This window comes from Tasmannia lanceolata, unplaced genomic scaffold (assembly GCF_043159265.1).
Source record: "Tasmannia lanceolata isolate RefF3 unplaced genomic scaffold, GAP_Taslan_0.1 ptg000016l, whole genome shotgun sequence".
Classification (NCBI taxonomy): Eukaryota; Viridiplantae; Streptophyta; class Magnoliopsida; order Canellales; family Winteraceae; genus Tasmannia; species Tasmannia lanceolata.
The window spans coordinates 212,331-228,802 of NW_027518693.1; the positions used below are offsets into that span (position 1 = coordinate 212,331).

The 16,472-nt window shown below is 36.9% G+C and overlaps 1 protein-coding gene across 1 annotated transcript in view; it reads right to left on the minus strand.

The window, feature by feature from the left end:
• LOC143848835 (putative disease resistance protein At4g27220) overlaps positions 1-16,472 on the minus strand; it is a 73,561-nt gene that overhangs the window by 11,309 nt on the left and 45,780 nt on the right. The window lies entirely within an intron of this gene.

A 16,472-nucleotide genomic window follows, 5' to 3' on the forward strand; every position in this document is an offset into this window, starting at 1 on the left:
TCTACCTTATTTCTCTCTCTTCTTCTTGCAAGAGATCACATTGGGAGGCAATAATTGAACCTTTGACAGCTGTAAAGAAAAAAGAAAAAGTCTCCACCATGCAATTTACAAAACATGATCATTATTGCATACTTTCCTTTTCGATTCTTTCATTTTATTCTTTCATTATTGCAAAGTGGATTTTTTATATGGTGTAAGCCCCTATACTCTACTATTTTTCAAAAAGTATTGTACGGCTTACACTCTAGGATGATCCAAACCGTCCATTTGATGGGCTAAAATGTAAATAGGGTGTGCAAAAAAAAAAACAAAAAAACATTTCCATAGGATGATCCTAGCCCTATGATCATTAGAGGAACTTCATATGATGGAACCTCTATAGATCGAATGGTTGGGATCATCCTATGGAAATGATTTTTTGTGCTTAATGTATTTCTGTTGTGGTCCATCAAATGGACGGTTTGGATCATCCTAGAGTGTAAGCCGTACAGTATTTTTTTGAAAAATATTGGACGATACAGTATGGAAGCAGACCCAGCTTTGTGTGGGATGGGACAGGTCTCTAAAAAGCAATTACGCCGGTTGTCCCCTTGTGGGGTCAGCATCCTCTATTCCTCTTTTCCCATCTTTTTTCCTTTATTTTTTGTGTACACCCTTTAAGAGGTCCAAGTGAGCGAGGTGCTCCCATCTTTGATTGATCGGAACCCTCCATCTAATAGGCCTTAATCTGGATCTCATATGGCCAATAAATCACGATTTCTTAAAGGCCTATCTAGGCTTTCAATTTATCACAATCGGGTCGCTCAATTTGTACTAGCTTCTTAGGTTTTGCCTTATTCTCAATTTTTAAGAGTGGATTTTCATATGGGGGAAGCAACTATAGTCTAGTATTTTTCAAAAACTATGATCCAAACCGTCCATTTGATGGGCTATAATGTAAATAGGGTGTGCCAAAAAAATCATTTTCATAGAATAATCCTAGCTCTATGATCATTAGAGGAACTTCGTATCATGAGAATCTCTATAGATCGGAGGGTTGGGATCATCCCATGGAAATGATTTTTGGGGCACAACGTATTTATGTTGTGGCCCATCAAAAGGTTTGCCTGGATCATCCTATGGTGCAAGCCGTACAGTGAAGGACATTCCATGTCATGCATCTCTGGATCAAGAAGCACATATCAAACACCCATTGTAGCCATACACATACAGATGGGTTCCCTGGGCAAGCCCATTTTGCTACCTAAAAATGTGAATAAAACAAAACGTAAGCCCACTTTTTTCTACCAAAAATGGGCGTAAAATTTATTTTACTTACACGCATGGAAGAAATGGAGTCTTAGATAAAAATGATGATGCTAAGGTACAAAATTAGGTGGGACCCAGCATATTGTGGGATGGGACAGGTCTTTAAAGGGCCATTACGCAAGTCGTTTGGGGTTCTCCCTCTCTCTCTATGTCCCTTTCGCTCCTCCCTCTCTCTACTATTATTCTAGCTTTAGTCACCATCTATTTGAGCCTCCTCTTCTCCCGTCTTTCTTTATTTCTTTTGTTTTGTTTTTGGGAAATGGATCGACCCCCAAAACATTGCTGAGTAAAAATCTTGTGTGAAAATTACATATATGCTGCTTGCTTTAATTCCTGGTCCGTGTATTTGATTTGGACGTGTGTTACTCGATTTCTGTCATTTTTCTTACTTTTGTTATTTCTTTACTATCTCTACCAGGCAATCTACAAACAAGATCATTGTTGCAGACTTTCTTTTTTTAGATAAAAGATGGGATTTCTCTCTTTTGGATGGTACTCCAGGCATTTTGTGTTACTTCATTGAGAAACAATCCATATGAACCGTGAGATCAAAGAAAAAGAGAAATGGACAATATAGATTAAGAAGAAATGCAACCTAATATAAAAGGGACAAGGGTTCGTTAGCAATTTTTTTTTTTTTTTTTTTTTTTTTTTGTGCAGGGGGGGGGGTGTATCTCATTCTCATGTTTTAGGGTTTTGAGAGAAATCAATGAGAGTGAGAGAGAAGAGGAAGATAGAGAGAGGGGCCAGCCGAACATGTTTCCCAACCCACGCGCAATGGGTGCGGGTCACCTAAGTGCTAACCCGTAGGGATGTGGGTCCTTTTTTACGCAACCCGTTTGACCCTTACCCGCATGACCTGCGGGTAACCCAACCCAATCCGCCAATTTGCCAGGTCTATACGGCTTACACTCTATGATGATCCAAACTGTCCATTTGATGGGCTACAATGTAAATAGAGTGTGCCAAATAAATCATTTTCATAGGATGATCCTAGCCCTATCTTCGTTAGAGGAACTTCATGTTGTGGGAATCTCTATAGATCGGAGGGTTGTGATCATCCTATGAAAATGATTTTTGGTACACAACATATTTACGTTGTGTGTTACGTACCTACATGGCCCTCCGGGTTGAATAAATTAATTAGGTTTGTGTGGAGTTTGCTATGCGTAGGAGTCTTTTGTTGTTGTCTAATAAAGTGGAACGTGTCTTGATGTTAGTTATGATAAGAGTTATCTTGGGTGAATCTTCAAAGTTTATTTAGAGATAGGTATTAGTGGAGAATTTATAGGAAGATGAAACATGGATGTTTTCTTGTATTTAATGTTGCTTATGAATAAAATATGTATGTAGAAATTTATTCCAAAAATTGTGTTTTGTGCATAAAAGAGGATTGATCCTTCCCTCGAAGTGGATCTAGAGGCTGATCTTCCCTCTAATAAAATCAAATCCGTTGCAAACCGATCTAGGTTCGTAACAAGTGGTATCAGAGCAGTCGTTCTTGCGCCATAGCTACATACCACGAGATTTTGTATTTCATGCGCGGTGATTTTTGTAAGTTTTTTTCAGAATTTATGGAAGAACAACGACAATTTTCAAAAGGCTTGATCAAAATCAGCACGCTGATGAAGGAAATGTGAGTAGAAAGAAAGCTAAATTTAAAAAATGTGCAAACTGATACTAGTGAAGGTGATTTAGTTGAACACCATGCAAAGATTTATCTTGATTTTGTCGACCCATTCGACCATCCCATCTCTTCGGTGCTCCGCAATGAAAGATCGTATTTTTTTCCTGTTTGATCACAAGAGATTTTGAAGGTGGAGTTCAAAGGATCACGGCCGTTGTTTTTTAAGGTGGAAGTCCAACGTCAAATATGTTGCTCAACAAAATCATGCCCAGTACGATTTGGGATCCCGGTGGAATAAATTGTTTTTTTTGTGTGTGTCAATAATCGAACCTTGATTTCAAGGGGGGAGGGATGTTACGTACCTACATGGCCCTCCGGGTTGAATAAATTAATTATGTTTGAGTGGAGTTTGCTATGCCTAGGAGTCTATTGTTGTTGTCTAATAAAGTGAAACGTGTCTTGATGTTTAGATAAGAGTTATCTTGGGTGAATCTTCAAAGTTGATTTAAAGATAGTTATTAGTGGAGAATTTATAGGAAGATGAAACATTGATGTTTTCTTGTATTTAATGTTGCTTATGAATAAAATATGTACGTAGAAATTTATTCCAAATATTGTGTTTTGTGCACAAAGGAGGATTGATCCTTCCCTCCAAGTGGATCAAGAGGCTGATCTTCCCTCTAAGAAATCTACGTTTGTAACACTGTGGCCCGTCATTGGACAGTTCGGATCATCCTATGGTGCAAGCCGTACAGTTCTTTTTGAAAAAGGTGGACTATACGGGCTTACACCATAGCATTTCTATTATTTTGGGGTTTTTATGTGGTGTAAGCCCCCATTTTAGAATGAATTGTTAAAGTATAAACGATAAATAACACATTTCTCCAACAACTTAAGCTTTTGGAGAAGTTGGTAAGGGGGAGTGTTAAAGTATGTTAACTTACCAACTTCTCCAAAAGCTTAAGTTGTTGGAGAAATGTGTTATTTATCTTTTATACTTTAACACTCCTCCGCAAGTGTAAGTCACTTGGCAAACACTTGGCACATGTGGTCCCACTTTGGGCATACCATCGCATGTGAAGTTTTACTATCCGGGATGTTTGAACTCGAGACTTTTGGCTATGATACCATGTTAACTTACCAACTTCTCCAAAAGCTTAAGGTGTTATTTATCTTTTATACTTTAACATGAATCACTGGTATGGAGAAATCTAAAATGATGTTCTTTTCTCCTCAACCTTGATCAAGAAGCACAGATCAAGCACAGATCAAGCAGCCGTACACATGCTGCTTTGGGCAGATCATCTTACTATCTTAGAATGATCTCCTCAAAATGAACAGCCAAACAGAGCAATAATTCACTTGGTACAGCGCCAATCCTCCTTGGCTCAATAGATTCTTTCAAAGTAAAATGGGCATAAGACAAGACACAAGGCCATTTTTTTCTAATTAAAATGGGCGTAGAATTTGTTTTACTTATGCTCATGAAAGAAATGGAGTCAAGATAAAAATGGTGATGCTACCGTCCTCAGCTGGAGCCTGCCTATGTTTGGGACTAGGTGGAACCCAGCTTGGTGTGGGATGGGACAGGTCTATAAAGAGCCATTAAGTCCGGTTGTTGCCTTGCCTTGAACTCAGATTCTTAGGTAATTAATCTATGGGCTGGATGGGTATTGCTGGGTTTTTATCATTTTTCTTACTCTTGATTTTTCTTCCACTCAATTTGCAAACATGACCATCGTTGCAGACTTTCTTTTATGACTCTTTCATTTTATTATTTTCTTTTCTGTCACACACTTTAAAAGAGGGGTCACAACTGATAGAGGTGTGTCTGCTACGGCAAGGTGGTCCCATCTTTGATTGATCAGAACCCTCCATCTAATAGGCCTTAATTGATCAGAACCCTCCATTTCTCACAATGGGGTCGCTCAATTTGTACAAGCTTCTAAGGTTCTTTCTCAATTTTTAGTAGTGGAGTTTTTTTTAATATTTTTCAAGAAGTACTGTACTGTTTACACTCTAGGATGATCCAAACCGTCCATTTGATCTTAGCCCTATGATCATCAGAGGAACTTCATAATATGAGAATCTCTATAGATCGGCGGGTTGGGATCATCCTATGGAAATGATTTTTAGGGCACGACATATTTACTTTGTGGCCCATCAAATGGACGGTTTGGATCATTCTATGGTGCAAGCCGTACAGTTCTTTTTGAAAAATACTGGACTATACGGGCTTCACACCGTAGCATTTCTATTATTTTGTAGTTTTTAAACGGTGTAAGCCCCCATTTTAGAATGAATCACTGGTGTGGAGAAATCTTAAATGATGCTCTTTTTCTACCAAAAAAATGGGCGTAAAATTAGTTTTAATTACGCCCATGGAAGAAATGGAGTCTAGATAAAAATGGTGGTGCCACGGTCCAGAGATGGAGCCAGCATAGAGGTGGGACCCAGCTCGGTATGGGATGGTACATGTCTCTGAATGTCAGTTGTCGTCTTGTGGGAGAAATGGGGTCGAGATAAAAATGGTGATTGGACATGTCTCTACCTTTAGTCAACATCCATTGAGCATCCTCTTTTCCAGTCTTTCTTTATTTCTCTTCTTTTCTTTTTGGGAGTTGGGAATGTGTTTCGGTACCCCGAAATTTCGAAATTTCATTCCAAATCTTTCGAAATAAATTTAGCTAGTATTTTACCCCGTACGAAATTTCGTGGAAATCACCGTCGCAGATATTTCGGTAATTTCGGCTGAAATTTCAGGATAATAACAAATAATAAATAAAAAACAGATTTTTTGGAGTTATCCCTTAAATTTTGCCCAATTTCGGGGAAAACAAAATTTCAATTAAACCTAATTTCGATTTCGGTCTCGACTGAAACCCAATTCAGGATGAAATTTAAAACCTTTTCCCCAAGACATTGCTGAATCAATATCTTGTATCAGAATTACATATATGTTGCTTGCTTTAATTTCTGGTTGGCCGTGTATTTGATTTGGATAGTTGTTACTGGGTTTCCTCTGAAATTAAGGGCTTTAGATTGTGGATAATTACTTAAATATTTTCCCGAAATTTGCCAAAATTCTATACGGGATAAAATATTATGTATTGTATTTCGGCTGAAATTTGTTTCGGTGAAGGCTGAAACGCATTCTTGAAACTGAAATTTGAAACCACTGGGGAAATTACCAATGGGTAGACCAAAATGAGAGAATTGCCAAAGGTGGGACACTCTTTTGAAAAATTATAAAAGGGTCAAAAACGGAATTTGTGGGATACCCTTTCCAAAATACCCCTAGGGGCTATCAAGTCTAAAATAGCGTTATCAAGTCTAAAAAGGGATTATCAAGTTCATAGAGACTCGATAACCCCTGTTTAGACTTGATGTTGTGGCCTTATGGGCTAATCTCTCTCCCCCTCCCTTTCCCCTCTCACTCTACTATTATTCTAACTTTAGTCACCATCTATTGAGCATCCTCTTTTCCCACCTCTCTTTATTTCTTTTCTTCTTGGGAAATGGACCCAAAACATTTCTGTTAAAGGAGGTCAGAAGTGATCGAGGTGCTCCCATCTTTGATTGATCGGAACCCTAATATCTAATAAACGTTAATTTACTTCTCATATGGCCATTAAATCACGATTTCTTAAAGGCCTATTTAGGCTTTCAAATTTATCACAATGGGGTCGCTCAATTTGTACAACTTTCTTAGGTTTTGCCTTGTTCTCAATTTTTATGAGTGGAGTTTTTATATGATGTAATCTCCCCATAGTCTAGTATTTTCAAAATATATTGTACGGGTTACACTCTATGATGATCCAAACCGTCCATTTGATGGGCTACAATGTAAAGAGGGTGTGTCAAAAAATCATTTTCATAAGATGATCCTAGCCCTACGATCATTATAGGAACTTTATATTATGTGAATCTCTATAGATCGGAGGATTGGGATCATCCCACGGAAATGATTTTTTTACGTTGTGTCATGGACGGCCTGGATCATCCTACGGTGCAAGCCGTACAGTTCTTTTTGAAAAATATTGGACTACACGGGCTTACACCATAGCATTTCTATTATTTTGGAGTTTTTATAGGGTGTAAGCCCCCAGTTTAGTATGAATAACTGGTTTGGAAAAATCTTAAATGATCTTATTTTCTCCTCAACCATGATCAAGGAGTACAGATCAAGTGCCCATTCTCCATACACAGATTCACGGTACAATTCAAATTCTTGAGATGGTTTCACTAGTTACAATGCAAATCCTCCTTGGCTCTGCTGATTCATTCGACTTAAAATGGGCGTAAAACAAAACATAAGCCCATTTTTTCTACTTAGAAGTGGGCGTAACATTTGTTTTATGCCCATGGATGAAATGGAGTCTAGATAAAAACGGTGATGCTACGGTCTTGACTTGGAGCCGTTCTGGGTCTGGGTGGACCCAGCTTGGTGTGGGATGGGACAGGCCATTATGCCGGTTGTCTCCTTGTGGGGTAGTCCCTCTCTCTACTATTATTCTACCTTTAGGGTGTGTTTGGCGTACCGTTTGAAATAGCGTTTGAAACGCCGTTTTGCAAAACGGCGTTTTGGTTCAAAACGGCGTTTTGCCAAACGGCGTTTTGGTGTTTGGTTGGCCAGATCAAAACGGTCTTTTAAACGGCAAACGGAGGTATTGTGTGTTTGGTTGCAAATGCCCCAAATCGGAGTTTTAGTGGTTAAATGACCAAAAAGGGCATTATTTGGTTGGCCTCAATGTAACTCAATTATTCTCTCATTAGGCTCAATATTAGAAGGTCATTAGAGAAAATTGGCCTCAATGTAACTCAATTACAATGCAAAACCAAAAGCTTACAAACCAGAGAAAATGAGAAACACCACTTAAATCAATAAAAAAATCGGATTTTGGACGTGGGTTTTTAAAATCAAACTGGGCTTTTGCTATCAAGATTCTAATAAATGAATGGAGAAAAAACCATTGAATCTAACCCAGAAAATAGGCATTTAAACAGAACCCACCATGAGAATGAACAAGAGAAAGATAAAAAGAAGATAGAAAAAGGAGTCCCAATGCCTTTTGATTAGCTTTCTCTACCCACCATGAAAATTAACAAGAGAAAGATAAAAAAGAAGAAAGAAAAAGGAGTCCCAATGCCTTTTGATTAGCTTTCTCTACCCACCATGAGAATTAACAAGAGAAAGATAAAAAAAAGAAAGAAAAAGGAGTCCCAATGCCTTTTGATTAGCTTTCTCTGCATTCACACTAAAACCATACAACCGTAGCAGCTTTGAATGGCTTTTGCCCATTTAACGTCCAAAGAAACAAATGCTTCCAAAGAAACAGAGGCTTCCTTTCAATCAAAGATATAATAGCAGGAAAACAGATACAGGAACCTTCACTTGTTTCTCTCACCCCCTCACCAAGATGAGAAAAAACTCACGTTTTTCTCCTCTGTTTTATAAGGTATCCTCAAACAGAGAACCACAACAAACAGAGAGAACCACAAAACCCTATTTTGGGTTTTTCACCAAGATAACAGATACAGGAACAATAAAAAAACATGAAACCCCAACAAACAGAGAACCACAAAACCCTATTTTGGGTTTTTAGAAACCCTATTTTATGAGATTTAACAAGATAAAAAAAAGGAAAAATAAACGGAAAGAAGAGAGAGATCTCCGTAACTGCTATGAAGCTTGGAGAGTCTGAGGTTGCAAAGAGACGTCTGGAGGTGGAAGACAAGTCTCGTGTCTTCTTTCTTTGGAGCACAGCGAGAGTCAGGGAAAATTTTGTTTTTAACTTGTGCAAAAAAAAACGAAGTGTAAAAATGGGTTTGTTGAGGGTAAACATGTAAAAACCCAAGCCCCAAAAACTCCGTTCAAAACGGCGTTTTGCAAACGGACCTCCCTCCCTCCGTTTGCAAAACGCCGTTTTGAGGGTTCAAAACGGTGTTTCAAACGGAGTTTCAAACGGTGGCTGCGCACCCAAACACTCCCAAACGGCCGTTTGGCCCCAAAACGGTGTTTCAAACGCCAAACGGCGTTTTAAACGGTACGCCAAACACGCACTTAGTCACCATCTAATTGTGTTAGTGGTTTCTATCATTTTTCTTACTTTTGATATTTCTTTACCATCTCAAGATTCTCTACCAGGTAATTTACAAACATGATGATTGTTGTAGGCTTTCTTTTTTTACTCTTTTCTTTTATTCTTTTCTTTTTTGTCCACACTATAAAGGAGGTCACAACTGATCGAGGTGTGTCTGCTATGCAACGTGGTCCCATTTTAAGGGAAACTGATTTAAAATGGAATCTTCAGACCTGCCAAACCTAAATTTCAAACTAACTTACATAGTTAGGACTCCACTAACAAAATCTTTCGTTTTTACTATATTCATTGGTAAGAACAGTTACCATATAGCAAGAACCAACTACTATTGAGTTGATTGGAGTAAGAATCATCTTGGCTCATTCTATTTATTGCATTTTCCATTAGTATACAAATGGGGAAAATTAAGGAAAATTAATTATCAAAAGAAGTATCTAAACATAAAATCTCTGAAAACTTAGTATACTGACAGAAAAATTTGAGGAAAATTGAGTACAAATTTCAGTGATCAAACCTTGAGCATATCAATACTCAGATAGGGTCAAGGATATTGCTGACAAATACTATCACAAGGCCAGTCATCCAAAGATCTTTAGGAAATCGAAGCATCTCTCAGATCGACGATCCTTGTCGATTTAGGCCAAATGAAGTGTTTTCAGTGTGAAAATCCAAATGGTTTCCGGCGTGAAAAAACCCGTCCAGTGTGAACACCCCAAGGTGTTTCTAGAGTGAACACCCAAAGTGCTTCTAGTGTGAACACTCATGGTGTTTCCAATGTCAACACCCAAGGTGTTCTAGTGTGAAAACATAAAGCGCTTCAAGTGTGAAAGATGGAAATAAGGAAACCAGTTCCAATGTGAACACCCGAAGTTAGGTAAGACGTGTGTGTAAAAGCTGAAAATGTCTCTTTTTGTCTGTAGAATATTTATTATGTATGACTTGTGTGTGAAAGCTGAAAAGTATCTCTTTTTGCTTGTAGGCTATGTATTGCCGTAAGGAGATTCTACCTCTATAAAAGGGAGTAAGGGACTACATATCTCAATGAACGGCATTCCACTTTGAGTTAAAATTACATGTTTGGAGAAGTGTTCTCCTCTTTTATCTTCTTCCACCAAATTTACATACCTTCCGTCTGGGCATTATGTCATGATATGACCAAAACAGGACCACTTGAAGCACATTTCGATATCTCATTAGGCCTAATTAGGATCCGTCTGATCATGAACTTCCTTTTAACCTGGCTCATCCCACGAAGCACGATGATAAAAAGTGCCAACACCCTCCAAGACAAGATTATTGTCATCCTGATTCAAAGTTTCAAAACGTGCAACATGCCTCCTTAATTCTTCGACTTCATTGATATGGTGATCATGATGAGGAGCCTCCATACGAACACATGATTCCTAGCCATAGTAGTCGCCTCTTCACAACAAGCACCAAGGATCAATGAGAGCTATGATACTAAATTAGTGGAGCAGCAGAAGAAGAAATTGCAAAATCCAAAACCCAAATAACATTCACCACTTTGATTTTATGGTTTTTGCGGATAGAAACCTCACAACACAAAGATAGAGGAAGTGTATTATTACTTAAAAAAATGTCCAAAAGTTCTTCCACTTCTCACCTTCACAAACAACATAAAGTCCCCTTTGACCCAAAGACTCCTAACTATTATTAATTAGTAATTACTATAAAATATACTCAACTCAACTCAACTCAACTAAGCCTTTGTCCCTAACCAGTTGGGGTAGGCTAATGAATCCTTTAGAAAATTTTCGTGATGAATGTGAAAGAATCTCCTCGGTTCAAATTAACCAAGTCTACTCCTGACACTAGTTGGATTCATCTACATGGATAATTTCTTCCATTCTCTCTTATCCAAGGTCATGTTCTCTATTATGTTCCTAACCATCAAGTCTTTCCTCATTGTTTGTACCCAAGTTGTTTTCGGTCTGCCCCAACCTCTTTTTACTCCATCAACTTGGCATGAGTCGCCTCATCTCACTGGAGCATCCAAAAGCCTACGTTGGATATGTCCAAACCATCTTAAGCGGTGCTCTCTCATCTTCTCCTCAATTGGTGCCACCCCCACCTTTTTACGAATGTCTTCATTTTTAATTCTATCTAAGCTTGTGCGGCCGCACATTCATCTAAGCATTCGCATCTCCGCTACACTCATCTTATGCACATACAGCTTCTTAGTGGCCCAACATTTTGAGTCGTACAACATGGCTGGCCTACTGTCTGATAAAACTTTCCCTTCAACTTGGTAGGGATTCTACGGTAGCACAGAACTCCTGAGGCAAGCTTCCACTTCAACCTGCTCTTATTCTATGGTTAACATCCTCTTCAATCCCTCATTCCTTATGTGGAATTGAACGAAGATAGTGTAAAAAAAAGGACAACTACTTGATTTAATTATTAACACAAATAAAACTCCTCAAAAATATCCTATACTTTAGGAATGCTAACTGTGGCTAGCTAAAGATAAGAATGAAAATTAGGAAAATATATCTTTTAGGTAAGTTGGTTTCCTAAAACTTCTTGGCTTGCTTTTTCGGCTCCAATTTCCGAAAGATGTGTCTGCATTAGCTCCCCATTACTGTCCATCGATTGAAGCGATCTAGTTGTGTTGCAAGATCAGATCGAACTATGAGTGGTAGATGAAGATCCAGGCTATCAAAAGATTGTATAGATACCCAAACGAGGTAAGTTCTAAGATTTGTTTTGTATTCCAGTAATCGATGTAATTAAATTAGTTAGATTGGTATAGATCTAACGATAGATTAATCAGATTAAACATAGATCTAAAGATAGAATATTAAATTGTTAGATCTATTTGGTCAATTAGATTAGATGTGTTTATATGTTAGTTCATAAAGTTAATCTGAATTATAGATGCATAATATTCTTATGGAATCTATTAAATAGTATGGGGGCATGCGCATGACAACCCATGTTTCCTAATATATCCAAGAAAACTGCACGCACTATGTGCAAATATTACTCTTGAGAGAAAATATATGGTTCTATGAGTCTATTTTATTTGAAAAAGTAATGCTAACTAATTTGTATCCAACAAAGTCCCACAAATCACCAGCGTTTATTAACCGCCGGGCAATGATTAATCACCGGCGTTCACAAATGCCAGTAATTATTGGAAACCGTGTCCAGTGAGAAATTAAAAAAAATTATTTAAAAAAAAATTATTTTAAAAACCCCAATAATGGGTACATCCATATTATACGCACACGCACAAGCACACACAATAGGAAACCCCGTTCGCACAGGGCAACAAAGAAATCATGAATTATTAATAAGAGTGGGGACATGTGGCAAGTAGAATTGTAGAGGGAGAGTTGGGTGTGATGGATAATATGTGGATTCAATTATTGAGTTTTCAAGTTTACAAAATGCAATCAATATATTTGTAGAGCATAGCTTATATAATCAGATAATAGTTTTACACCAGCCCCAATGTTCCACCAAGAAAGAGTTTCCAACCAGTGCAGTGTCCGTAAGTGCAGAAATGTCAGCACAGTCAAGATTGTCAAACACCACAGAAAAATAACTTATTGAAAGATCCAAGACGTCAATTCGAACAGAAAACTACCTGATTTCAAAGCATAAAAATGATCCAAAGCAACAATTCTTAGTAATCCATGGGTTTAAATATATCCTTAACAAAGAAAGAAAATCAGGTTTAAATATATCAACTGTTAGTTACATCAGAAATGATAAGGTGTGGCACATAAAGAAAAATAACTGACCTTGTTGCAGGCAAGGACCAGCTATTGAAGGAGATACACTTTCGAAAATCATTGCACTTTTGACATCTTTATTGTTTCACAACCTATCTTAGCCAAATAAATGTAACAAACTTAAATCACAAGTCCCATAGTATGAAGCCCAAATCCCACAACGGTCAATGTGATTCAATGATCGGTATCACTTTGAGCATCCCCACCCAACAACCCACAAAAAAGTACAAAGTTGCTCTGTCATTTCCCTTGTAACCCCACCACCACCCACCATGCTGTTGGGGGTTGCTCTTCAAGCTTCATGTATATCTTCTCTATTATATTATCTAATATATCTGGTCGAGGTCTTGCCTAACCCAACTTACGCATCCAAAAAAAGAAAAAAAAGAATACAAAGTTAAAAATATCCAAGAAGAAGCGTCAATGAGCCAACAAAATAAATAAATGCAATAGTCGCAGAATCCAAGAACTTAACTTTAATGGTTAATCCGTACCCTCCTTATTTCATTTCCCCGTACTTATGGGAGAAGTGTTAGAAAAATCCGAAGGAGGCGATGAGATGTTACTCCCCTTTCGCATGTCCTCATACATCTAATAGATTATAATAGTTTTGAATGTCAGTGAAAGAGTGGTCATTTTCCTATAGAGAAAACGTTAGAGTTGGAGCTCTAATTGATCAAAATATGTTTTTGTTTTAGCCTTTAAGAATCTTATCATTTTCTCTATAAATCTACCCTATATTCTATAGGATTCTTCTCTCGAGACAAATGACCCATAATGAAAATGGTTGAGTAAAAGAAATGCTACCATGAGTCTAAAAACTACATTACACCATTTTTCTTTAAGTTTCCGATTACTGTTCCAAATAAATGAATTTAGAGAATTAGAATGTGACCACCAACTCCTATTGCGAAGCAGAACTAATTTCTCTTTAAGCTGGAAATCTATTATGTTTTTTGCATGTGACAAAGTTGAAGCATTCGTATTCTGCAAAACATAGCAGAAAAAGACATAAAATTAAGTGGGTAAGTATAAGAGGCACTCAAGTCTCCTGTCGTTTAGTATTTAAAGGCCTTGAAAGAGCTTTTTGAAAACTGTAATATCTTTCTGAAAGCCCTTAAAATACTAAACGATAAGAGAGTTGAGCGCCTGTTATAAAAACGTTTGAGTGTTCATATCATTTCCCTTTATAAAATAGAGAAAACTTATGTTTCTAAGGATTTAGACTCCCAAATTATTTCCTGACTTCGTGAAGATCCTTTTTTTATTTATTGTAGATCCTTATATGGTTAAGAGTGTGTTATTGTAAATTTAGATAATTTGGATATTATAATTTTTCTAGAAAATTCCGTTGGTGAATGGTAGTCAGAAATCTGTACATGACATCCTGAATTTGACTACTGTCTAGTATTTTTTATATAGCTACTTCTGTTTTTACCAAATGGAAATTATATCTTCACTACTTCTATTCTACAAAACAACATCTTTCAAATGACACTAATTTCTTGAATTTTCTATATCACTTGATAAACATTTGACTGAACCTAAGTTTAGTTACATAATCTGTTTTGTTGTCTAACCCTGACATTTGAACTTAGTTTCCAAGAATTCTGGTACTTCTGTAGAAAGAATTTGATGAGGAAATTTTTGTCATATTATAATTTGGTTATCTAGTTTCATGAGAAATTGTAATCATCATTTTTGGAATTGTATATTTATATGCAGATTTTACAAAATTGAGTGATGGACAATTATAAACTGAGTAGTGGACCGTTAAACTATTGAGCGGAGAATTCAGATTAAAATAGTAAGCTGCTGATTTTAAATTTGATTATTTGTATAATATTTTTTGTATTTATGATATGTTCATGTGCAAAAGTTTATACGGAGAATCATTCTTGACAAACTAAAAAAAGACCTATGAATTATCAACAATATATATGTTACTACCACATTTTTTATGATTATTGTTTGATTGATAACTGATTTACAGCCCATTGATCATTCTGGAGAGACCTTGAAATACCAAAGTATATGTTGATATTCTAAAGTTAAATCTCACTTTGGAAAAAAAACTTGAAAGTTGTATTATCGAAATTAAGTGTTGAGGAAGTGCACCCTCTTGGATTCCATCTTTAGTTGCACTCCACCTCATTTCTTTCTTTGAGGTTTCCATTTTGGACAACCGAATCAAAATCTTATATCCCACACAATCTTCCTTTAGCATTTCATTTCATTTTTTTTTTTGCTCTTGGTTTTTTTGTTTTCTGGGTTTCTCAATCTTCTATGGTAATTTTCCTTTTTTTTAACTTTTTTTTTTGTGTATATTTTTTTGAAATATTGGATTTTATTATTAGTGTAAGAAGTACTAGTTCTTTTTTTCTTTTTTTCTTTTTTCTTTTTTTATAATTTCCTGATTGAGTTAGGGTTTTATCTTCCCACTTTTTGATACTCTGCTTTTGATTTTCCAGTAAGAAGTACTAGTTCTTGGTTTTTTTTTTTTTAGCTCTGTTTTTATTTCCTGATTAAGCTAGGGTTTTTTTTTTATCTTCCCTCTTTTTGAAACTCTGCTTTTGATTTTCAGGCTTCGAAATTTAACATCCTGCGTTTACTCTAATTCAGTACAGAAACAAGATAAAGGGCAAATTCATGAGTGGGGGAAACAGCAAAAACACCAACCCAAACTAAGGATCCAAATCTACTGGAAAAACTTCTTCTTCCTTGTATTAGAAAAAAGAAGACAGACTACATTCACAGTATGAGCTGGTCATGAGTGGGGGAATCAAGTCAATCAACGAAAACACCAACCCGAACTAAGGATCCAACTCTATTGGAAACACAACTGCTTCCTTGTCGGCAGGGCGATGAGTGTGTTAGAACACAATGCTATGCCCATCCACTTCTCAAAATGGTTCACAAAGTGCCAACAATAAGCATCCTTATCCTGGACACTTTTGATGACATTCCTTGGTCAAAGGTTTGAATCCTAGAATCTAACTCCCCGCTAGTGAGCAAACTTTTTCACTTATAAGTTTTTGGAGTTCCTTTGGCATGTGTTCTGCACTTTGCAGTTATATTTTGTTAATCTAAGGGAACTTTACTTGGATGTTTTTCTATGTTATTTGGTGGTTTCGTACTGATGGAAAATGATATGGTAACCGATGGGAGAAGCTAACGATGAGAATGTGAAGTGTGGGCAAAAAAATAAATTGCCTTTTTGGTATTTTCCTAAACGAAAGGACTGGTTATTTTTCACTTGTGATGCTGTGGCAACAACACATTTGTTCGGTCCCCTGCTTGTTGTAAAACCGGTTTCCCTAGCATTACTCTTAAATGATATTTGATTTACTAATTGCGTTGGACCTACGCCAAACTCTTTGATTCTACTTGGCATATGTAGAAGTGATGCCAGCTATAGCTTTTATAGCTGTTACTATTATATATGTTTGAGCAAGATATGTATGCCCTAAATGAGACAATGATTGAATGCGATGGCATTTTTAAGATTGGCATGCTCTTTCTTTTACCTTCCCATAGACATGGTGAAAGGGACTGCTGATATTTTTTCCAGTAGTAGCTGTATGTCTTCAAAACCTGGCTCTTGACAAGCATTGTGACAATGGATGGATTTTCGTCTCTGCTGTAAGGTGATAGGAAATATAACTAAGTTTA